Source organism: Gavialis gangeticus, unplaced genomic scaffold, assembly GCF_001723915.1.
Source record: "Gavialis gangeticus isolate Ggan-Ray unplaced genomic scaffold, GavGan_comp1, whole genome shotgun sequence".
Classification (NCBI taxonomy): domain Eukaryota; kingdom Metazoa; phylum Chordata; order Crocodylia; family Gavialidae; genus Gavialis; species Gavialis gangeticus.
In genome coordinates this window covers 101,150,690-101,176,932 of record NW_017729024.1, presented here as the reverse complement: position 1 = coordinate 101,176,932, position 26,243 = coordinate 101,150,690, and the positions used below count along the sequence as shown (strand labels likewise).

Below are 26,243 nucleotides of genomic sequence, written 5' to 3'. Positions count from 1 at the left end.
AGTGGAATTAGCTTCAGTTATTCTACAGGTTTTGCAGGAAAAGGTACCTAAATTAATTGCTTACATTATGACTCACCTGTTGTTTTTAAATTTTTATCCTAGCTCCTGTTGGAAACTTTATTTTTTTTAAATATCTCTGAACTGAATCATTCTTCTGGGAGAAATAATCATCAAGTTTTTAGTGTGTCAAAAAGGGAGAGAAAAACTATCACTTGCTAATTAAAACCGTCATAAATGTCTTGCACTGAAAATAGTGTCATTATTAAGCTGCACATTATATTACTAAGTTATCTACTGTAATGACCAAATGTATTATTTTCTGGATCAGAAACAATTGTTAAATGAGCCCTTTATTGGTTATGGTTAGTAGGATACAGAACTTTTAAAGCTTCATAAAAAGTGTTCAGTGTGCCACAACTGTTCAATAAATTAATTTAAACTCAGGGCAGCCTTTTGATTGTTTGCATTATATTTTTCTAAATAACTGTTGTAAAGTCACATGATCTTTTATGACACCATAGAAATATTTACAAATAATTCCACTGAGGCTTTAGCAAAACTTATATCTCTGGTTGTTAAAAGATCAGACAGTCTTGATAAATAAGGCCTACTCTAGAGATAATTTAATATGAATACACTCCTGTTTGTAAATCTAGTGCTCTGAAGAAAGCAATGCTCAAAGTTTCCAGTGAGCAACTTGTTATAACAAAAAGGTAACTTTTCCCCCTCGTTGGGCCTAACTTGGATAGAAATTGTACAGTATCCAGGGCCTATTTCCTTCTTGGATTTTGCAATAGGAATGACAGTCTGGATGTCAGGTAGAATATGGAAGCACAGCCACAACTTGGACAAAGACCTCAAATTCAATTAATATAAACTACTGTACAGTAAAAATGTTACTGGCTACTAACTATAAAATGTTATGCTAAAGGTCCAACATTAATTAGCTGCACAATATGAAGCTACTTACGTGAATTATTCAGAAGCAAATAATAGCCATAATAAGATTCCAGTTATGGGACTACAGAGATCAAGAATGAAAGAAAAATAAATGGTAGATTAAAAAGGTAGGCCTGAAACAGACCTGTTAGATGATCAAATCCAATACTCTTCCACCAAAGGCAACCATGTTATATAATCTCATTTATGAAGTTGCCAAATTCCACTTTAAAGCCAGTCAGGCTTGCTATAAAGATTCAGTAGCATTTTACTGAAAGGTCACAAGAAAGGCATTACTGTTACGAATAACATCTTAAGGCTCCTACATGCATGCGGGGAGCCTGCTCTGATGCACTGGAAATCCAGTGCATTGGATCAGACTCAATTAAAGTCTGCTGGAGCATGGATATTGACAAGCTCCAGCAGCCTCGTGCATCAGTGTTGCTGCACATCTCTGTCCTGACAAAATGGTGGTGGGGCATGTTGAAATAAAACATATCAAATGAGGTTTAGTTCAAAGTACCCCGCTGCCATTTTTTCAGTGCAGGTATTGCAACGCTGATACATGTGATACGCAGGTGCTTCTAATTAGCACAACCCACTAATTAAAGTGCCCAGTGCTGCGTCTGGCTACATGTGTAAAAAGGCCCTTAATTTCTGATAAGAAATGGAACAAGGAACTGACAAGTGATAAAAATGTTAAATTAACATAATCCAGGCTATGATGCATTTAACAATTGGGTCACTGGAAATGATCTAGAAATTTAGGTTAGTGTGAAAATGTTGGCATTATGAGCTTCAGGAAATATGATGTGAGCCAGACCCTAACCCTTGATACATTCATTATACACTGCTAGATTATATGTGTTGGGGCTAGATCAGAGGGCTAGGTCATATGTGTTGGGGCAAGTGTGTGCAAAGCACTGCATTACCCACTTTCCAACTTGCAGCTCCTGGTATATTAACATGCTGGAGGTGGGAAGGAGACTGATAAGGTCAAGATGGGGAGATGCCATGTTTGTTCAGTCTTTGGTTATTCTGGGCTAGTTAACAACCTGTCAGCCATTATAATACTGCTGTTCAACTCATACCAAGTGCTGCCTCAGACCCAGAGGCAGACCAAAATCCAGGACGTTCAGAGGTAGCTTAGAAGTAAAACTGGATGACACTGCCATTTTGTGATGGCTTTAGAGGTTTCAAAAAGTGTTTTTATTCCACCCTGCAATGAAACTGAAACTTTTGGACATTTTCATGCAACAGATTTGTGTCAAAACACTTGTTTTCAGGTAAGAAAAAGTCAGGTTTTCCATTCAGTCATCAACCTCTCTCTTCTGGCAGATATTTACTATGATCCATGGACATCACAGGCATGCCTGACAAAATGTTGTCACAGCTAATACCTCCTAACAAAACGGCATATTGTGACAACGTTTTATTTCATCAAATTGTTGTGACAAGCTCTACTAGAAAACAGGGAGATATACCACTGGATCTAACTCCAGGGCTCTGAATTACTACACTGGTTTCCTGTATTATTCAAAATGCAGTTCAAGTTACTAGTTGACCTATAAAGGCCTAAGTGGATTGTATCTTCATTATCTAAGACACTGTCTCCTTCCCACATGTAACCATAGTAGCTGTGGTCAACTTTGGCTGATAGTTTCTGGGTTTGATCATCCAGTGAAAGGACTTCAGTTCAGTTGGATGCAAAATGTGTCAAACCCAGAAATGTTTATTACTTGAAAAATTGTTCCCAAGGCCCACTTTCTTCCTCTGGCTTTTCTTTTAGGTAGCTGTGTGTTTGTGAAGCAGCATCTTCCTTGGCTGACAATGATTATTATGTTATATGCTATCAATATATCTTACCTCTGCAATCAAATACTTTGATCCCAAAACTGCTTCTGAAACAAATTGCCCCTGATATCAATACAAAAGGAATTTGCGTCTGTATGATGGACATTTTTAAAGAATATACGTTTAAAGGGTACAGATATATATTTAATATGAATAGTCTATTAATCCTGAATAATTATAGTACATCACTATGAACTCCTGCTTTGTTAATATGCATATAAAATTATTAATCCAGCCAGAATTCGATTAAATTTTAACAGAAGTTGTTTGGTAAAGTCTCCAAAAAGTTATTCTCACATGATATACATTTCTTTCAATGTTCCAGGAAGGACATCACATTTACCATTCCCAGGCAAGCTGAAAATTGAACCTGAGGTAAAATCTCCTAATAAATTTTAATGAATTTGTTTGCCAGCACTATACCTGCATAAATTAGATGTTGTCCCTTAGTAATTTTACCCTTGAAATTCTCAGAAACATGATAGGAGTGATATGATGGTTTGAATTCTCATGGATGAAGAAAGATGCAATGTTTTAACCTAGTCCTGAAATGCTGTGTTATCAGACTTTAACTGCAAGACCAGCAAATACCTCAGATCCTGATCCTGACATGAGCTTCAAACAGATCAAACCTAACTAAGCTGACCTAAAATGCCAACACAATGAGCAACAGATGCACCCAAGCTAGTCATGCTGAGCCTGCCCTGAGGGTTTCTTCCATTACTATCACTTCTCTGGTCTGTGTTGATTAGAGGTAATGTTGCCAGACTGGCCTGGTAACCTGGGACTGCAAACCATAAACAGAATCAGCCTCAGGTAGGGAAGGTATATGTAAATAAGTCAATGACAATGAGGAGATGACTCATTCATTTTATATATCACTCATGACTGTTACCATCACACCATCCTTACATAGCGCTTCTTGCAGTGAATACCCTTATATTATTAGCTTGTTTTTTTTTCTGCTCGATTTATTTCTTTGCCTCTCTACATATTTTTGTTATGGCTTACAAGTATTTCTTCATACAACAACATCAAAGGCACCAGCAATCATAACTGGCACTAGGGCTACTTGGTCAGGCAATGTTGAAACTACTGGGTATTAAACACCTTGGTGCAGAATAGGAGGAATGGAAGAGAAACTTATTGTTACATTTTCCTTTTTATAGTAATTGACCTGCCGTTTGTTCTATTCAAGCCCCTTTTGCAGATTTAATTTCTCAAATAAATATTGCTACTTACTCATATTAGGGTGTTTTTTCTGTGGAAAAATTGGACCTCTGTCTCTGTTTGATATGGGAAAAATAAGTATAAAACACTATGAAGTTAGTGGCATTTTACACGTTACACTTTATGCAGGGCAGGGGAGATGGAAAATAATTTCTTTGCTTTGAGTTTTAAATATTCTGGGTCATCGGATATGACAAAGGACTTCCCCCCCCCACAAATAACTTTAGGTTCACTTTTTCAAATAATAGGCAGAACAATACTTCAGAATTCAGGTTGAACACTCATTTTGCAGCAACAGTGTCTGTGGCTTTTGTCCTCTTAAGATGATGCTTTTCTGTTCTAAGGCTCTCTTACTATGGCCCTCACCCTGTCTCTTTAAACTTCTTTTTCCTGGGCAGTAAATGATTAAAAAAACAAAAATAATACACAGTCTGTGTATCATAATTTCCCTAGCCTTTCCCATTTATATTGTTAAACTAGCCTAAATTGCATATAACTCAAAGTGTTTCTTTTTTTTCATGAAATCTCATGAAAGTTTTCACCTTTTTCATGGGAAGGAACCACTTACTCACTTACTCACTTACATGTGTAGATACACATGTATGTGTATATAACAACAAAACAGGTTAAAGAATAAGGAGACTCATAATCATTGTTATTGAAGTTGTTGATTGAATTTTATGAGAAGTAATCAAATTATATTTCAAGGATTATTATTCCTAATAATTATAGGCGATGCATAAGGGGTGCATGTGCACCCCCTGAGCATCCTGGTATCCCCCCAGAGAGTGAGCACTCTCGATTTAGGCAACAGGCGGCGGGGAGTAGGGGGGGTGGGCAGGCGGAGTGCTGGTGCCCCCCTGAGAAGTGCCACAGGCACTTTTGGGCTTGGCATCCGGCTGCGGGGGACCACTGGAAGGTCCCTCCACCCTGCTGCCAACACTGCTGTGGCCGCCTGCAGACAGTCCCTGCTTGGCCCACCCTCACCGCTGATGTCAGTGCAGCTGCTTGAAAGTGGTCCCGGCTTGCCACCGCCACAACCCCACTGCCTCCAGTGCCACCTGTAGACAGTCACTGTGCCCCATCAGCCTTGGGAGGCACGCGTTGCCTATGCTAATAATTGATTCTACACATTGTATAGAGCATCTCTTAGAAGTTCCCAAACATTTCTTAGAATTACAAAGGATAGAACAAAGTATGTAGTTCTTAATCTAACAAAAGCAAAACACCCTGAGTTTTGCCCAGCATTGGAATTCAGACACTTTAACATTGTTTCAATTATATAAATACTGCCACCAACATCTCAAAACAGTTCTGGGACAGGAAGTGAAGATAGATATCTTTTCTAATTAGATGAACAAGGCCATTTAGATGGAGACTGTAATTATTTCACTTGAAATGTATTAACACCCTCACTACTGTGAGAAATCCCATGGGATTGGTCAGAACCTTTACTTTATGTTCCATCACCAAAGGTAGTTTCTTCAGTGACAGTCCTTCCCCTATAACTCTGGTGAGGCAACAGGCAGGTACTGATTCAGAATTGTGCCATCAAATAACCAAGATGACAGGGATGACATCCTGTATGAAGGGTTTACAATCCTAGGTAGTAACTTGATTACAGTGTACTCTGGAAAAAAATGTGGCATTCTCTTTTTCTTTGGACAACCTGGTCATTCTAAGACAGGGTGAAAGTGTCATATCATGTGTCATGGACCTCATCTTACAGGACCAATACATATGATACAAAAGAAATTATCAACATGAAATTGATCCAGTTGAGGATCTGTATTCTGTTACATTTTACTGAAGTATCCTATGAAATATAGTTAAGGCACAATATGGATATTTAGGGGATTGGGGCTCTTTGAATGGGAGATGATTTTTTAATATGTCTGTAAACTGCCCAGTGCAACAGGTCCTCATAAAAATTAGAGTTCCTTAATAGTATTGTAATAATAAGACTATGATATGGTTGATGAGAAATCAATTATTTTCCTTTGGACATTATTTGGCTGCCTGCCTTCTTACATATGAGCTGCTGATCATCTACCATAGGGTTATGTCAAGTTTGGGGAGATGTTACACAGCTTGGTGGATGTCAGAGATACTGTCAGTGAATGATCCAAGTGGCATATGACATTGTTCATAGTTTGTGATTCATGATCATGGATGTATTTGGGGCTATTTTTAATACTTAGTAGATGAAAGAGATGGTTGCATCTGATCTGCAATGTTCTGATGTGATGGAGATTTTGCAGGATAAAGCAAAACCAGAGTTTTCTGAAGGATTGGTGATGAAGTGCTTGTTGGAGACCTCCTGTAAAATGGGGTAATAAATAATACCTGTTTTACAGGGAACTAGGCTGTTACAGGGCTCCAAGGGCATGCAGGGATAAATAGTGCACAAGAAACCTTCTTGAGACCCTATCCTTCTGTGCTGTAAAACCTGCGAGCAATTGGTATGTATGAGGGAATGCTAGAACTCTTCCTTTGGGGAAGACATAGGAAAGAAAGAAGCAGGGAGAAGGCAGAACTTTTTTACAGACCTTATGCACTCTCCTCAAACATTGGCTATCACATGTGATGCAGCTTTGGCCAAAACCTGATTCTAAGGCAAGTTTCCTTCAAAACTGCCTTCCCTTGGTGGTATTGCAATAGCCATGGGCAAAAACAGGAGCTGTGCCTAACTGGCATAGTAGAGCTCCAGGCTGTTATGCTAACTGATTGAAGTTTGCCAAGTGCTTTGTAATCTTGGGATGAAAAAATGTTCTAGAAGTACAAAGGATACATAATTATTTTAGGTCAATTATTAAAAATGAAAACTACCATTACAGGGAGATTTTCACTATTCCTAATACTTCCCCATAACTCATTTTTCTTTGGGGTAACTATCTGGAGCACTACTTTGTAATCATTACATTAAATGTATATGTTCAGGAAGCTACAGAGGAGTCAGTTTTTTAAAGGTCCTGTAACATATTCAATTTATTAGCTCCCTCTTTTCCAGTTTGATCAGCACTATATGTTACCAAATGAATGATAACAATATCTGAATAGTGCCTTTGTTGTCTATGATTTTTTTTTACTACTTCTTAATGTCTAGTTGCAATAACCTTTGAAACAGCTTTGAAACTCTGCCAGGAATTTTTCCATTACATGATTAATAATTATATTCTGGCAGACCTATAATATCACATAGCATTTCACCTACAGTAGGTTTATTCAGATTTGATTGTATGATCATTACACATCAGAGACAACTTTTGGAGAGGCTTCTTCAGTCTTTTGAGTTATTTTGTCACCTGTTTGTTCCATGTTGAGGAAAAGACAGCACTTTTTTACTGGTATTTTTCATAACCAGCTGTATTACTAAGAGGATCAAGATTAGGACCATTAAACATTCTCAGGCTCAGATAACCTACTGCCATAAGAAAATATATTAGACACTCAGGAAAACTGTCAGGTGAACTTCTTCAAAGTTACCATCAGAGTATTCTTCCTGGGAGTGGGCATTTGGTATAGATGGTATCTGTAGATGAAAGCCACCCAACACTGCAGAAGCTAGGGATTTACAGTGAAGTAACCCATACATTTACAGAGGAAAGAGCCATCCATAAGAAATGTTTCCATCTCAATGATGTTTATTGCCTATATTCTCCCCTGTGGCATCCTGTTCTGGCATCAGCTGGTTTTTACAGGTGTTCAGTACCAGATATACATGAAATTAATGATGCTTTGGTCTATAGCCATGCTTAGATTTCCCTATGAAAATCCAGTGTGGTGGCTGCTGAGGACCATGCGATGTGATGTTGCCAATTCACTGCTATATGTTTGATGTTCAAAACATTTGTTGGGTTCATGAAGTTTGGGGGACATTAGTACAGAGACAGCATTCCTTCCCTCCTAAGTAGGACTTACCTGTTGAACCCACTTCTCTGAGGATATAAGCACTGAAGAGAATGGAGTTGTGTATTCCACATAAGGGATAGATGATAATGTGTATTGTAGAAGAGCAAGAATCTTCCTTTATATCCTTGATCTGACAATCCAGACCTTGGGCAAATAAACACCTGGACACCTGTTAATTAGTGTGTGGGAAATGGATGCAGTGTTGATCCTGGCTGCACTGTCCTAGCCAGAAAGCTTAGCCAACAGAGGAAGGGAAGACATTCATGTGTTCCTGATACGACTCCCAATTCCTGAGATGTTCTGGGGGTGGCACATTAATATCCAATTCTTTACTCTGGGCTGTGCCCTTGTGGTACAACATAGTACTAGTACTAAAGAAAAAAACTAGTAAGACAATGATAAAATATATTTATCAAAACTAGCCTCATTTTGTTTTGAGGCTATTTCAATGGCCTTTGTTTTGTTTCAATTTTGCTGTTTTGACCTCGAAATGAGTCAAAACAGTGTTGAAATGAAATGGCCGTTGAAATTTTGCAGTCCTATTAAACATTACCTATTGACACACGCATAAAACATTTGACCTTGTAGCAGTTTTCACAATTTTTTGCAACAACTATCTAATCATTGAATTACTATGCAAAGCTATTTCCATGCTGAAACAGGTCTATTTAGTCACATGGTATTGTTTCTGTGCCCTGGTTGGATGACATAACCTTTTGTCAACTACCTTTCCATCTAATTTTGATTTCTCTTATTTTCTTTTAGCCAACAGGGCCCCAAATGTGAATTCTTCCAATCAATTTTTTAAACAAATCTTTTGTGTGAGTCATAGGCCATGTCCACACATGCAGGGGCATGTGCTTCTAGTGGCACAAATAGTAGGGGCACAAATTTGTGCCAGTAATCTGTGCCTCAGTGCATGCACCTGAACTTTGTCACAGGACAAATTGTGCTGCTTTGGACAAACTGCCCTTGCCCAGCTCCTGTGCTGGCCCCAGCAGTATAAACTGGTAGCCTGGAGAACAGCACAGGGCTACCTGCCTTCAGCAGCTTCTCAGGCCTGGCCAATTGGTGTCTGGGGACACTAGCTTCCTGCACCAGCTGGACTGCTGCAACAGCCCTGACCTAGAGTGGCTCCTGCACCCTGGGGATTTCTGCCTTGCTGAGACCTGCTGCCACCTACTACAGCATCTGCACCTGTGGACCTGCGGCCCCATGGCTGCATCCAGGCATGTGTGTATCACAGCATGTCCGGTGAGAGCAGCAGCAGAGCCAGCCAGTCAGGAACATTGTCTCAGGTGAGGACCAGCCCCTCTGATGGTGGCAGGTGGGAGACAAAGTGTGTGAGGCCATCAGTGCCCATCTACAGGCCCACCTTCCTGAGTAGGACACCAATATTCTCACCATCTGCACCAGGCTGCCTGCCAAGGGGCCTTCATCCCTGCCCACTGCCAGGACTGCAACAACATAGGCAGAGTGGCTATTGTGAAAAGAAAAAAAACTTTATCCCCTCTCCCTCTCCCCAAAATTTCCCTAACACCAACAGTTCAGCATTCCAACAGTATCCCACACAGTCCCCTCCACAACCCCACCACCAGTCACCCAGCCCTCCCTGTGTGGAAACCCATTCAAAACCAGAAACAAATGGCAACTATTTAACCAAGCACCAGGGGGAAGAGAGAGGGCCCTTAGGGTCAGGGGAAACACCAGAGGAGGAGGGAATCAGGGGCTGGTGGCCCCTTGGCCCTCAGCCTGGCCTCAGTCCTACATACCACCACTCAGTGTGTGGGGACACCCTATGCTCCTCCAGGTTGGCAGGGTCAATGGAGGTCCGCAGTTGCTTTAGCTCCTTGTAGCTGTCCTGGGCCAGCTGCTGCTGCTCCTCCTCCCTCATTTCCACCACCAGCTGCTGGCCCACACCTCCTCCAGGACAAGGGCTTGGTCACAGTGGGAGCAGTGGAACTTGGCCAGGACTTGCTGACAGTATTCCCAGGCTTCCCAGAGGTGCACCTGCTCTGTCTAGAGCAGCTCCTTCCAGGCACTGTCCTACTGTGCATATTGGTCCTGGCACAGGTGGTACATCTGGATGGCTCCTGCAATGCCTGACAGTGGGCATGCCTACTCCCAGGCACTGGACATGGCCTTTCCTCTGGCGGATGGGCTGTCTGTAGAGAGAGCAAATGGAGAGCCATCTTCAGGTACAGCAACATGACATGGAGTGAGAACAGGCCTTGGCAAGGATCCCCAGGGAGTAGACAACCTCTTGGGCAAGGGGCCAGGCAGATGGCCCTCAAGCCAGAGCTATGTGGAACGGGCACCCTGATAAGGGCCACAGCCATCTTGGGGTTTGCCTATTCTTTGTCACTGTGTGTCCAGGAGGCCTGGTGCCCAAAGAGAATGGCCAGGCTGGGCCTCTGGAGCAGTGGCATGGCTGCCTCACATGCCCAGCTCTAAGGCAGCTGGCTCTGGGTGCTTCTGTGGGCCCAGGACAGGCTTTGGATGCCCAGCAGACTCAGCAGCAGGCAGCTGTGAGCTCTGCCACACTTCTGGTTGCCACGCTATGTGCTGCAGCAGCAGCAGCACAAACAGAGCACTAGAGGTGCCTGGCTGGCAGCCAGAGTATCACACCGGATGACCAGGCCTCTATTGTCCCTGCACACGCTTTTTCCACATGCTCTACATCACCTCTTCCTGGCACTTTTGTTTTGCAAGGGGGATCCTGGTAGCAAATTTTGACACCACACTGCAAATTAGCAGTGTTGAACATGTTTTCATGTTCAATGTGTGTGGTATGTGGAGCCACAAACCACATGTGCCTTCACATGAAGTAGTGATGCAAGGGACCTCCAGAGGTCAGGTAGTTCAATCACCCTGCCTGAGGGTGCCTCCTATCCAAACCATCCCATATAAACTATAACCTAACTCTACTTAAGACTACCACCAAACCACACACAACAAAGACCAATACCCTAACCTGCCACAGAATAGCATGGGAACAATGGCAGCCAATGTCCTACTTCTTTCGTATGTTGTGCATACATGCTCAAGAGGCCCCAGGTGAGGGCCACTCTCCCCCCAGCCTTGAGAGAGGAAGACAAAACCCCCTATAGCTCATGCCAATCTGACCATGGGGTAAAATTCCTTCCTGACCCTGGCTATGCTGATCAGTTGTATGAATGTTTGCAAACAGCATATAATTGAAAGACTATAGACAGGCTGAATTACAGCCTAGTTTCTAACTCAGCAACTGTTATCAGTATTTATATACTGGAAATTATGTTGCAATACCTTAATCTTAGATGTTATTAGAAAACTGGCTGATTTATACCTTTGACCCCATTCTTGACAGTTCTGTTTTCTAGAGGTGTTAGTTTTGACAGTCATATTCACAGGGTGGCATTTAATATTTCTCATTGCATAGGAAGCTGGGAATTTTTACTGTAATTTCTAATGCATAAAAAGTCATTTTGATTGTAGGTTTTCTCTACTGATGACCACAACTACTACTTTGTACAGAACTCCATCCAGTGTTTCTCTTTGATAAATAATGATTACCTCTTAATTTTGTATTAGTGACACTGCCAGAAGGCTGATATTTTAATTTAATCTTTTATATGCAGTTAATGAAGCACATGGCTTTGTGGAGCAATTTGATTTTACTGCTTTTTTGTGCTTGAACAATGAGAGTGCAATAGCAAACAGACTGGATATTTTCTTACTACATAAGCAGTACTTAAGGTGCTAAAGCCTTGCTCTTTTACGTTCTGTACTTGTGATAGAACTATGTATATGTATGCTGTTAGAACTCATAGGTCAGTAATAGCTCCAGTATAAGCCTTATCTTTGAAGTCATAGTGACATAGGGCCTGACGGGACCTCAAGATGTCATCTACTCCAACTCCCTACCCAAAGCAGGAAAGGTCTTGTATCCGGTAGGGGCATCAAACCTGGAACCTTGGTGTTATTAGTAGGACCTACCAAATTCCTTATTTTGTGATTTTCACAGAAATCCTGAATTTGGAAGGTTCCCTCTGAAAAAGCACAGGGACCATGAAAAAGCACTAAAATGGTAGCAAGAGGGAGGGGGAAAAAAGCTTCAAAAATAAAAGGGCAGAAAGCCCTGGCATCTTTAGATATGAGGCGGAGAAGCAGGTGGGAGAGGAGGGAGATTTTCATGGAAAAGCACAGCGGGTTCTTCCACACCTTTGGTTTGCTAAGGGGCCCTGGAAGTCTCGCCCATCCCTGGAGATTGACGGATAGTCATTCAGGGAGGCCTGGAGATTGACAGTCATCTGTCAATCTCCAGGGAGGGGCAGGGCTGCCAAGGCCCCTTGGCCAATCAGAGGTGTGAGGGGGCCCGACACACTCTGCCGCAAAAATGGCAACTGCCTGTGCTCAGACCCCAAAAAAGAGGACATCCATTGTGAATTAGGTAGGTCTCTAGTTTTTAGCAACGTATTCTAACCAACTGAACTAATCAATCTTCTCAAGGTATTTACACCATGTAGATAGTGAAATACCACATTTACTTGCATGCAGCTTTCTCCCCAAAAATTAGCTCCTGGAAATTGGGGTGCATATCTTAAATGAATACATGTGGAGAACAGAGGACCCTCTTTGAGCTTGGTAGACAGCCAGTGCACCTGCTGAGTCAGCTGAGTGCATACCCAGTTTGAAAAGCAGGGCCAGGCAGTTCAGCTCAGCTAGCAGCATCAGCTGAGGGGCCAATCCTGTTAGAGCCAAATAGCCTGGCCCTACTTCTTGTGTTGGGTGGATGGTTAATGTGACTTCCTTGCAGCTGAAGATGGGGCTGGAGAACTGAGATTTTGGTGAGAAATGCAAGTGGATTTGCAACTATATAGGCCTGCTGGACACATTCTTTCCCTCATTGCCCCTCTGTCCACACATGTGATGCCTACTTTCTTCCCACACCTACCTATTCTTACCTTGCTTATCAAAGTAGCGTTTCTGCACTTTGCAGCTGCAGTAATAGCAACTGCCTTCTGTCAGCCTGTATAGTGGGCTGTGGAACAACTTAGTGCACAGCCCACGCATTTAGCCTTCACCTAGGGGTGAGGAATTAGCTCTACTTGGAATTCAGAGAATTATAAATACCACATGAAGCAGTCAATTCCTATGGGATTTTTCAGCTGGAGCTTTTGTATCACAATTATCTGGATATTTTCCACAACATTGGTACATCCTTATCTGAAGTGCACATGGCCTTTAAAGATGATAATGTTTCAATAATACCTGTCGATCCTAGCATACAGCATACTTTATGGCCCCTACCCTGGGGGTCTTTAAGAAGAGGTTGGATGCCTACCTGGCTGGACTCATTTGAGTCCCATTTTTGTTTTGGGGGTTTTTCTTGTTCTCCCGCCCTGGCGGGGGGTCAGGCTAGAAGATCTACTAGGTCCCTTCTGACCCTAAATCTATGAAACTATGAAACTATGTTTTTAGAAATCTATTGTATAAAACAAAAGCAGGTTGCTTCTTTATATATAGTACGTATATGTACACTCCCAGCTCTCCAAAATCAAAATTACACGGGTCCTTAGCATAAAATATTATAAAAGATAAACAAATCAAAGCATATATAAATCATATATGTCCCTTCTTAGCATCTGATGAAGTAAGGTTCTGCTTGTGAAAGCTTATGCAACTCTGATGTAGTTAGTCTGAGGTAGTCAGGTACATATCTACCTTGCCTTCTTCAGACTAGCACCGCTCACTTCCTCTCTCTATATAAAGCATAATTATTGTGAATTCTTAAAACATGAATAATCTGAAAATTAGTATAGTCCAAGTCTTCTGTTTTTTCTTGCCCAGATCTTCCACTGAAATCAGTATGAGTTTTGTGTACCGAAGGTCCACCTGTAGCTTCAGGCTTATTGTAATGTGTTACATTAAATTGTATGGAACAAGTCCTTGGCTGTGTTAAAAGGACGTAATTCCATTAAGCTAGTCTATTGAGCCAGATTCTCAGCTGATATAAATCAGTATAACTTTGTTAACCCCAATAGAGCTATGCCTATATCCATCAGCTCCACGGTACAGTGTCCTAGCCTCTCTAATGGCTTCAACTGCTTTTTAGAAAGATTTTATATTTTGAAGGGGCGCATCTACATGGGACACTTAATGCACAGTAGACTGATTCTGCGGTGCATTAGTGTGTCATGGCAAAACCCATGCTTATGTGCTAATGCACAGTTGTAATAGTCTACTGTTGAGTAAGCATCACAAAAAAGACCGTGCACCTTTGGTACTGCACAGTGGCGTTGTCTCAGGAGCCACGCAATGCCATGTTCCTCCTGCCGCCGGGAGGGCAGGGGATGCGGCACAGCCAGCACATGGCTCCCAGGGCAAAGGCAGTGAGGTGCTGAGCCCCAGCCTGCAGCAACAGCCTGCCTCCACCCCATGCACAAATCCAGGTGTCACATGACCCCCATTCCTCCCCTGGGGTGTGTGCAGTAGTGGTAGCCTCCCTGTGCCTCTGGATGAAGCGCTCACAGCTCCAAGCATCCCATGACCCACCCTGGGGCCCCATTCACCCCATCCTCTGCCCCTGTCCCTCCCTCACTGTGGGGGTCTTCTTGCTGCCCTCCCCCTATGGCCCTTCCCCCCCAACAAGTACCTGCTGGGCAGTGTGTGTGTGTGTGTGTGTGTGTATGTGTCTGCCCCTCACTCCCAAGCCACAGTCCCCCTGGCCCTGTTGCTGCCGCTCACTCCTGAACTACGGTACCCCACATCCTGCCAAGGTACGTAGGAACCCTCCCTCCCCAGGGGTCCAACCCCCCGCACACTCCCACCCCCACAGCCATACAAAGTACCTGCATAATTTTGCATAACTTTGAGTTTTTCTGTGTATAATTTTGAGACTCTAGGTGTGTGATTAAAATCAAGATTAATTGTGACTAATCTTTTTTAATAATGCAATTAACCATGATCAATTTTTTTAATTGTTCAATGGCTCTAATTTATAACATTGCAAATTAAGAATCGGTCCTTTCAATGAAATTAACTGAACTATGTGACTATACAACTAGTGAAATGGATGGTATAATAAGGCCCTATTTATGAATTTACAGTTTACTTCTATGATAACTGGCAGAGAACTTCTGCAAATCATTCATGAATGTAGATGCTTTGAATATCATCTAATGATGAAATGCAAATGTCTTAGGTGAGGAATGTATTTTTTCTTTAAGTGCATTGTCCTTTGTAAGTCAATAAACTATATTTTATGCAATACCCATGCACAGGGGCATGTGTGTGAATGCATACCCAAGTACATACTCTCCCTTCAGGCTACTTAGCCTTATCTAGGTACCTGTGGCCTAGTTAGTTATATATGTACATAATAGTTCTCTGAGCCTATCTGCCAGCACATAGTCAGGCTTCTTCATGGCTCTGGGGTACATGTTGGTAAGTAATGAACATTGGTAGGCTGGGAGAAGACACAGGGAGGATAAACATTGTCCCCCTCAACCAAGTCCAGCCCCATAGACTTTAGCCCAAAGGAACAGCCTTAGCTATGCAAATGGAAAGGTGCCTGCTTATCTCTAGGGATCAACAGAGAGCTTCTGTGAGGATATGATCTCTATGTCAATGGATCTAGCCTCTGTGGATCCCATGAAATCTATTCAGATACTTGGTGATCTATTTTTCATAATTTGGAAAAGGAATGATGCACATAGAGTATGGATAGGGTTTTGGGTAAGGATTCTGTACAGAGATTTCTTTCTTCTCCTCATTCCTGTGGGCTTATACATGAAGGGGAGCCAATATTAATTGTTGAAGCATAAGAAAACCCCTAAAAATAGGTATAACAAGTAATTTCTGAAGTCAGTGTACAGTAACTGCAAACATATATTCTAAGTGCCCCTACCTTTTCTTCATTACCTTCATGTTCATTGGGATTATTATCTGAGGGGTGTTCTAAAGAAGAACATTTATTTTGTCTTACCATTCAGTGAATTGTTTGTAAAAATATTTTCACATACTAGAGGTTTCTCTAGTGTGCTGTGTGGCTTCAGCCAGGATTCCCCTGACTATCTAGTTACCATGTTTGCTTTTCCTGGTAGCCTTACTTAATTCATTCTTTGGAAAGAGAAATAAAAAGTAAAGTAAATAAACCTGCTCTGAGTACTGACTCCACTAATTTCATTGATTGGATCTATTTTTTCATTAAAAAAAAATGTTTAGTTTTGTAACCCTCATGTTGTAAATATCTGACTCGTTTTCCCATTGTCTGAGGTAATTTTTACCAGAAGTAGGAAGTGGTTTCAAATGTGCTGCTTTCTACTGACTGTTAAGATATGGTAGGTGTGTCAAACATGATGAAACTCTTAGGATGATTCAGCAGGAAGATACGCTTACCATAGATAAAAAAAAAATCATTGAAGAACTGTTCATCTGTTCTTCTCTGCTTTCTTTTTGTTCAGATTCAGGGTAGTAGCAGGAAACACAGGTCTTTTCTGTAAATGAGTCACTGCCATGCTACTTGCTGCCGGTTCTGAACTTCTGAGTCACGTTTAAATGACCAATCCCGTCCTTTTAAGTCATCTATTGGGGTTGCTGTCAGTTTATATCCAGTTGTACAATAACATAGAACTGTTGACCACTTGGCCCATATATTTATACCAATTCAGCCACATGACTTTATAGGAAATGTGTATGTGTGAAACTAGAATTAAGCTCAATTTCAGTTTAATGAATTTTTTGTAATGTATTACCTGACAGAGTCAGTTCAGACACTCGAGTTCTAAGATCTGCATGCATTTGTGCACACAGAAGCAAATCTAACATTTTAGTATGTAAACAGGCTCTGTTTTGTAATGAAGATATATTACTTTGCCTGTGCAATACCTGCAAGTTTGCTCACCAAACATGCATGCACTATCGGTTCTCAATACTCTGAAAATCACCTTTCTATGATTTTTCTGTCTAATTTTTCAGCTGACCCGGATTGGTGCAAATGAGGTAATAAAAAAATACACCATTATATGTCATCTTAAGAGGTATTTTTAGAGTCTATGAAATCTGGGTTCACTTTATTTTTTCTCTTCCCAAGTTTCTCAGTCCCCATTAATTCATCACAACACTACCTTTTTTCACTGTCCCTCACACTGGAATTTTAAGCAAAGGGTTGGATGTGTGTTTCAAAGTTGGTTTTGTAAATCACACAAGTGCCAGCAGCTGACTGTTCTAGCTCAAGACGTCCCAACAGTTGTTCTGCTTCTGGGCTGTTATCTGGAAGTGTCTCAATCACTGTGCAGTTCAGAGAAGAGAGCAAAGGACCCAGCTGCCTCTTTTTTTTTTAAAGTGCTTTGTTAAATGCCCCAGCAGTCAAAGGGAGGGAGACTGAAAAAAAAGGCAGGTGTTTGAGCCCATGAAAAAGAAAGCTAACTTTGCCCCACTGTAGATTTGCTGGTCTCCCATTTCTTCCTGTTTTAGAAGCCACGGGTATTTTGGCCAGTGATTTGGTTTCCAAAGGTTACGCCCTCACCCAGAGAAGTTAAATCTTCTGTGGTCACACATTCTGTACTGTACCTGATCCTGCAAGGCAATAAATTGTTAATTACTAGCCCTGTTTCACTTACATTTGTCCTCTGGTGAACTGATATTTCCTAATTTTTCCCACCATTAGGCAAACCCAGCTGATTCATGTTTCTTTTAGAACGGAGAGCTAGTCTGGGGTATACTGCAATGTCATGAATCATGTGCTTTCTGCTTCCAACTGTATTTATCATGCACGGGTGAATGTGTTTAAAGGGAATTGTGAACCAGTCTGTTTAAACTTCATGGCTTTGATCCTGCTTGCTGGGTTGCTTCTTGAAGGGTTTCATGTTCTGCAAATGCAGCGCCAGTAAATTTTCTGATACTGCTGTGACTCAGCTCTCTCAATATTGCTGGCTAAAACAAATGAACATGGACATTTGCTGAGTGGACATTGAAGTCCCTATTTCATCCACTTCTTCCCTTAACATGCCCTGTGAGTACTATATAACCATATAGCTCACACAAGCATAAAGTAATTAGTAAAGTGAAAGGGTAAGGGAATTGTCTGTGTGGGAGATGGGTGGGGAGGCAAGTTTCTTGACAGAGGAATCATCTATTGTGATGTAGTAACAGAAAAAAATGGAACAAGAGGAAAAAGAATGTATATAAGCTTTAAATATATACATAATATATAAAGTCTTGGTGGAATGAGGAAGGATACCTGGAAAAGGGGGAGAGGGACCCACTGGGGAGACAGGGAATAAAAAAAGGAAGCATTTAAGCATCTGCTCAAGCTGATCTATTTCAGTGAAGCTTATCTTGAGGCATGTGTATAAGTCCCATTAAAAGCAATGAGGCTGAAGAACATGCTTAATTTTGATTATAAGCACATATTTATGTCTGTCACTGAATCACAGCCAGAGAAAGCACCTGGGGTCTGGAAGGAAGGACAAGAGAATGAGAGCATGTGGGTTTCAGAACAAAGGCCCAGGAAACAGGCAGCCTTTCCATGACAAATCCCTACTGCCAGCACTCTAGAAATGAGTTTTTAAAAATCATTTGGCCAGCACACACATGCATCACAGTTTGAAGCAGATTGGTTTAGTCATTTTTTTGGCACAAGAAAGAGCAGCACTCCCCCTCGCCCGTTACAAAAGAAAAGAACATTGTTAATGATTTCAGTTGAAGCATTCCCCCCCTTCTTTTAGCAAAGAGCCAAAGGGGGCAGGAGGGGAGATTGGTTGTAAATTTAAAAAGACAGGCTTTTTATTCCTAATATTGCCTAGTGGCTTTTGCTTGTGAAATTGGGCTTATTTCGTTATAGAATTCTTTATAGAATTTGAATTTGCAAGGGTCTGATTCTACAAAGATCAACTCTCCGGCAAACAGGATTGATTTTACTGAGATGACTACATTAGTATATGTCCACAGGATCAGGCTCCCAGCATGTAGAAGCTGCCAGTATTGTGTGGCATAACTACTGTTCCTGATACTATATCATGTTGTCATGGGTGTTTGGCTCTTTGAAGACTGAGGGATCAAATGCATCCATTGATTTGAAATAACTGCATTAACTCCAGGAGCCATTATAGTTTTATCTTCCAAAAACCATACTGGGTGCATCTACACATGTGTTTTACTGTGGGACAGACTAATTAGCTCCACAGTAAAGCATCACCATCTACATGTGCAGCAGTATTTGGTGCAATAAATTAATTAACTGCACTTTAAGGTAGTACTATCAGGGACAGTCCTATCTTATGGGGGGAGCATGGTAATTAACTGTGATGAAACACACATGAAGGCGGTGACCATGGGTGTAAAGTATGTCTGGTCAGCCCAGGCAGTAGCAGGTCAGACTTCTCCTTGCTGCCTAGCCACACACCTCCACACTTTCAGTACTCTTGTGCCTCGGCCAGACCCTCCTCCATCCAAAACCACCACCTGGTGGCTGGGGCTGACCCCCTGCTGCTAGGCAGGCGATGTTCCACCCTGGCTCAAAGTACTGCTGTCCTGGGTGCATGCTCCTGGGCATTGCACCCAGGAGAAGTATACTCCAGCTCAAAGTGCTCCAGAGTTTATTGTGTTGCATTAATTGCATATATAGAGGCATCCACTGTGTTTAAAAATCTCTTACTTTTTCCCCAATGGCTTTTGACCTCTACATGTATATTAAATGGTTAAAAGAGAAAGCAATCATTTTAGATCCCCAACATATGAACTGTGGCAAGAAAATTGGTGTTTTTTTGCTTTCATGTCCACTTGGCAGATTTTGACTCCATATTTCACTGTCCAGGCAATGTGGCACTGCTATCAGTGCCAACAAAACAACAGATGATCAGAACTGGCTGAATGAGTTGAGAGCAGAATTATAACCTATGGTTGAATCAAAATGCTATGATCAGCCTTTCCAGATCAGTGTAGGCCTTATAAGCTTATAGGCTGGATTCAGCACATCCCGTTATCTAATATTCTTTTGGTCAAAATTGCTTTTCTTTTCTTTTTTATTATTATCATTTATTAACCTGTGGCTCAAGATCCCAACCCACCTTAAGGCTCCGTTGTGTTAGGAACACATAGTGGGAGCTAGGCTTGAAAAGGACTTGAAGATCAAACAGAGGCAGGAAAGTTACCAAAAGTCATAGAGCAGATCAGCAGTTGGGTAAGGAACATAAACTGATATAGAATCCAAGTCACCTGGCTCCCAGTTTAATACTTTACCTATGAGACTATCTCTCCTCCTACCTGTGAATGTGAATGTGAAATGGAACAAAGTATTGCCTGAAAAACTGGCACTCAGCTTGAAGAGCTGCAGGGCTCTCAAGCACGGCCTATTTTAGGGAGTTATATTTCAGGCAATGATGAGTGAACATTTCAATGTTTCACCTCTGTAACTCACTCAACAAAGTTCTCTAGAAAAAGACTGTGGTACTTCGAGACCTGCCTTAGAATTAATTAAAAAAAAATGAATGAGTCTTGTCAAGTTTAGAGCTGAGTAGGAAAAAATCCTAGAAATAAGAAAAGTGCAGGGGATTTTGGATTTCCACTGATATACCAACTTTCCTGGGTGAATGGGTTTTATTTTTTCGTTAACTTATTCTGTTCACTTGCCATTTGGCTTTCTGAATATTTGCAGATTGAAAACTGATCACAGCACATAGCTGTGTTTGACGGCTAAGAATTAGAAATATACTTTTATCATTATTATTTTAGATTTAGTTTTTGTTGATTTGTAACCACTTGGACAAATTCAGATTGCCATAAAATGAATGAGTAACAATGGAGTAACAGCTGTGCCTGTTGTCTGGCATATTAATAGCTACACAATGAGTAAGACTAGTGCTGGCCTGGTCCAGCAAGGATGAGGATCAACCTTAGTCATAATCCAGATTTGTAACCCACAGTGTTAATATATGGCCTTAGGCAAAAGTCCCTAGAGAATCATGAGTTCTGTGGCTCCCATAGAAAGAAATCACAAGGAACAACTCTTCCAACTACTAAATATAATTACCCCCTCTCTCCCAAAGAGCAACTATATTTAGTTCCTTCCTAGTTGTCCAACATATTTTTCTAAACCCCAAGCTGACAAATATTGTTGGCAGAATGTTTTCAACAAAACAAACCGTTGAAAATGTTTTGTGAAGATATATACATTTCAACAAAGTTAATAGGAAAATTCCTGGTCTCCAGTAAATCTCCCTGTTCTGTATTAGAAAAAAATAGCTCTTCTCATGATTCTTTATGGCCATGACACAACAGTGAGAATACCTGAAAATGTTCATGTATTCTAAAAAGAAAAGTTGATGTAATGACATTTCTCCAGTAATTAAACAGATTTTAAGGAAAATTTGGTAGAACTTTTGAAGCAAAACTTGTTTTTTTATTTGCTTCCAGATTTGAGAGGGTTTCTTTAAAAAAATTCTGTATCCTTGGTTAGCTGAAGCCACAGGAAGTACTGAATAATATGTAGTGTTCCACTGCTTCATGCTTGCTTTTATGAAACTGTGCTGGCTGGTATGGCCTTGAGTAAGCTGCACACTCTTACTCTCTCAGGCATGCCTCTAAATTGGAAATATGCTGATGAGGACATTTTCAGGTGTTCCTTTGAGGCATGCTTGAAAGTGGTCTTTGAGGATGATCCCAGAGAGTAGACTTACTGGCATTTTGGGGGTTTGGAGCATGTCATTGGGAACAGATTGGTAGGGCATATTTGGGGACATTATGACTGGAACCATATCATTCTTAAAAAGCTTACAGAGATGGAGGGAAATCACAATACAAAGAGCAGACAATGGTTTCCAGCAGCAGTCTTTGTTTATTCAGGCATGGTTTTACATACAGGTTTGTATACTTACACTTGATTGTAGAGGCAGCTATTACTACCCAATTATAAGTTGTCCACACATTTTCAGATTCAATTTTAGGAAAAATGACTTTTTTCATGAATAAAAGTTAATAGTTAGAGAAGGTCATTGAAATGTTATTGTTTGCATCAAATCCCATGGACAAATCTGTGAAGGGAAAGCGATTTGGGGCGGGGTGCAGTTTGAGGCCCCCACATTGAGGGATGGACTGGGGCAGAAGCTGTGGTAGGGGCTGGGGTGAATGGGGCCCTGGCCAGGCCAGGCTGTGGGATGCTCGGAGCCTGGGTGGCTCATCCTGGGTTACAGGGGGCTCCCACCACTGTAAACATCCAGGGGCAGGCCTGGGGGGCATGTGCCCTCCACCAATTTGTGCACAGGGTGGAGGCAGGCTGCCACTGCATGCTGGGATCTGCACCCTGCTGCCAATGTCTCTGGAGCCATACAAAGCCATGTGACTGCTGCGACTGGGGTGCACTGTGTGTCCTGCTCGCCCAGCTGCAGGACACACATGGTGTTGCACAGCTCCAGAGGCAGCAGCAGAGGAGCACAGAGCTCAGCAAGCAGTGACAGCCCACCTCTGCTCCACACACAGATCGGGGTGGGAGGCAAGTACCCCCTGGGCCTCCCCCAAGGTGCATCCAGCAGCAGGAGCCCCCCACACTCCTGGACGAGCTGTCCAGGGTCCAACCCTGCCATGACCCTCCTGGCCCTGGGGCCCCATTCACTCCAGCCCCTGCCTCTGCCCCATTTCCTCTCTCACCATGGGGGACTCAATCTGCCCCCCACAGCCCTTCCCCTACACTTACCTGCTGGGGGGGGTGGCAGTGCGCAAGTGCACATGTGCGCTCAGCCCCCCCAAATAATTTTTTCTCCCTTCATCTATGGTTAAGGGGCTGATGGTCAATGATCAACTATTGACCCTTAATTCAAACTGATATTTGATTTGAACTGTGTTATGTGAATCAGTCAACACAGTTTAGAAAATGGTGAACACTTCTACAAATGGCTTAAGTAACTAAAACCCATCAGAAACTCTTCTGCCTCATAAAGTATTAAATAGACGCTTAAATCTGGCTCTTATATATAGTTGGCCGAGAATCAGGAGCCCATAGCATCAGGTTCTGTTCCAGCTATTGGATGTCTAAGTGGGCCCAGTTGCCTAAATGTGATTCAATTCTACCCCCATTCAGGTCCCTGAAAATCCATATTACATTTACTTTTGTAACATACCATTATCTGAACCTTCAGACTGAGTAAAAAAAACAATGAGGAGCAGGAGAGGCCACCCACATTTTTTATTAACTCTTTTTTCTTGAGCAGTATGAAATAAAATTAAAGATAGCACCCCAAGTTCACTTACGCATCTAATAGGTGGAATGGAATCTGGCCTATAGAGGTGATTTAAAGCAACATTGACAAGAAATGTACCCCCCTCCACAACTGCACTGTGTGCTTTTCAGTTGTGAAAGACCTGGAAACTTTGCCCACCAAAAAAATCCTTTAGCTTGGGTCCCATGTGCAGAATTGACAATCCAGTGTATTCTTATTAACCCCTGAGACAATCAAGATGCCAGTTTACTAGTCATGGTCTGGAACAATAGCATATCTCACATGTGGGGAATATGTGTAGTTAAAAACAGGAAAAGCAATTTCCATGTTAAATCACTGGCTTTTGTTGCAGTATAGGCAATTGCACACGTGAACTTTTAAACGTAATACTTAAATGGAACATTTAATTAATGTAATGGGCATCGTGTCATAGGATGGTTGTTGGCCTGAAGTATGTTGTAAAGTGGTTGTGCTATTAAAGCAGCACATGGTACATTGGCATAAAGACTGGAAGAGCCACCCTAGTGCATGCCTAATGATGCTTTGAATAACAATCCACATATGCATTTATCTATTTTCCTTGAATCATGGTGGATTTGAGGAAGTTCACTGCAAAATACTGACCAAAAAAAAAGTCACAGAATAGGAGGGATCTCAGGCACTATACCCCTCTCTAAAAGGCTTGGGTGTGAAGAACTGGAAGGTTTAGGGGATACAGGCTCTAATGTAGAATCTCTTCATTGGGTTCAAGTTCATTCTAAGCCAGTAATGACTATAATTTTTCAGTCCATTGTAGATATTCAGTAGCCTACATGAACTGATATTTTGATTTCTAGATAAAATCTTATGAATAAGCAGTATCTCATTATTAAAGTGGCAGATTTCTTAGTAATCTTTCATGAAGGGTGTTAGGGGAGCTCAGTTTAAATTTATAGCTATGAAGATCATGATATACTTCACTGTTTATTTGGCTGTTCATGTCCATTGCCCTACCTGAGCAAACACACAAAGCCTAATACATAAAACATAGTACTAGAAATGTGCCAAATCCTGCTGTCTGAACAGGCTCTTCCAGTGGTGCTTTTCAGATATTTTAGATGCTACACGTGCTCCTATTCCCAAAAGTGGAAATCAATCCAAGTTTGGGGCTGAAAATGGGGCTAATTTTTTTTCCCCTAGAGCAGATCCTTTTTCTTGGAGGAAGATGGAAGGAGAAATTTCAGACAAATCCATAAGGAATTCTAGAGGGCAGAAAAGTAAAGTCCAAAATTGATGTAGGGCCTGTTATGCTGCTGTATTACTTGCAAACAGTTTATGTTCAAGAAGTTATGTGGACATACATATGAATGATGCAGTGATGAATCTGGCTGTCGGGCACTGCTGTATAGATCCAAAGTCCACTAAAGCCAGTGGAAGGACTTCCATCAACTTCAGATGGGTTTGGATCAGAGCCTGACTCAGCAAACCACTTATGCATGTGCTTAGATCCCACTCTGCTTGTAGTCACTGAAGCGAGCAGGAATTTTGTCATTGGCTCCTTAGAGAGCAGACAAGACACATACAGTGTTTATAGATGCGCTCCAGGAGTGGGGGAGGAGAGGGGTACTTTAATTAGATTGGCTCTGAGAGTTGCTCTAATTAAAGCTCGTAGAGCATCACATGTATCAGCATCCCCGCACTCAAAAATGGTGGCGGGGGCACTTTAACTAAAGCTCGTCGAACAAGCTCTAGTTAAAGCATCCCTGCTGCCATTTTTCAGTGTGGGTATGCTAATGCATGTGATACTGGAGTCTGCTGGAGTGCAGTAATTACCACGCGCTAGCAGACTTGATTAATTGAGTTTACTCTGATGCACTGTAATTACAGTGTGTCAGAACAGCCTTCCTGCATGTATATAGGAACCCATAAGGCTCAGACAGAAGTGAAAATTTTCTTCTGATCTGGCCCCTGAAAGTGCTCTACAGCTGTGACCGAACACAAGTGCATGGCTGGAGAACACTTTAAAAGTGATTATATGAGGGTTCATGTGAAGATGCTTCAAAGCAGAATGCCTACATTAACTGGGATGGAAGAAGTGATATGAGTAAAAGAAAGAGATTACTTGATTCACTTACCCCAAAGTGAATCATTTTTTTCCTTTGAGTTTTGCAGAATTACTGTTTTGAAATTAAGTTTTATTTGCATATACTTCTAAACTTCCTGGTTCTGGATGGGATAGGAAGTGGAAATGCTGAAATTCTACGAGAAAGACTGATGTATTTCTGACTTGGCATGAAGAACTGAACATCTTATGAATGAATCTGTTTGTAAGAGATTTCTAAATCAGTTTGCTAACTAACACAAGGGTCAGGTATAGACATTGTACTTTTACCGGTATAAGTGATTGGATACTGGTTTATATATACCGGTAACAAAATAGAGTTTGACACACAAAACTGGTCTATATCTGTAACAGAACAGAAGTTTGGTGCACACAAAGGGCAAATGTGTGTTCTGTTCACTACAGATCTAAACTACACCACTTACAGAAAACTGCATGACTCAGATTGATTCCACCTTGGGCTTTTTGAATGTCTGTTCCTAGCAAAGAAATTTAGATAATTCATCAAACAAGTAAACTTTCCTGTGCTATTCACAACAACAATAAAATGTTTGCCTACTATTATTGTTAAGGTGGAAAAGTGAACCAATGTGAAATAAAAATATCTGTCCTGTATGAGAACTCAGTATATATAATATGAAAGTATAGTGTAGACATTCCCTACAGCTGTAAGTATACGTAAGAAAATGTCACCTTTTCAAATAGTATAGTCTAGATACATGCAATACATATAGTATATTATGTCTGTATAAAAAATGCATACAGTTGTAAATCTTTGTGTTCTTATTTTAGAATGTGATATATCCTCAGGTTTATATTTGGACCAGGATCTAAACATATAGATGCAGGCCTTACTTCATTAGAACATTTTGAGAGGCATATTTAAAGCATAGTTTAAACAAGATATAACTGAAGACAGGACATGGCTCTTTTAAAATTTATTCTAGAATAGGACAACCATGGTTATACCAACCATGGGAGAAACGCTTTCTCAGGGCTTGTTCTTGAAA

The 26,243-nt window shown here is 41.4% G+C and overlaps 1 long non-coding RNA gene across 1 annotated transcript; it reads left to right on the top strand.

Moving 5' to 3' along the window:
* Window positions 1–635: 635 nt before the first annotated feature.
* Window positions 636–25,113, top strand: LOC109298231. The gene is made up of 3 exons (XR_002097544.1): window positions 636–646; window positions 2,085–2,091; window positions 25,031–25,113. It is a non-coding gene; the product is annotated as an uncharacterized LOC109298231 (long non-coding RNA).
* Window positions 25,114–26,243: the final 1,130 nt, after the last annotated feature.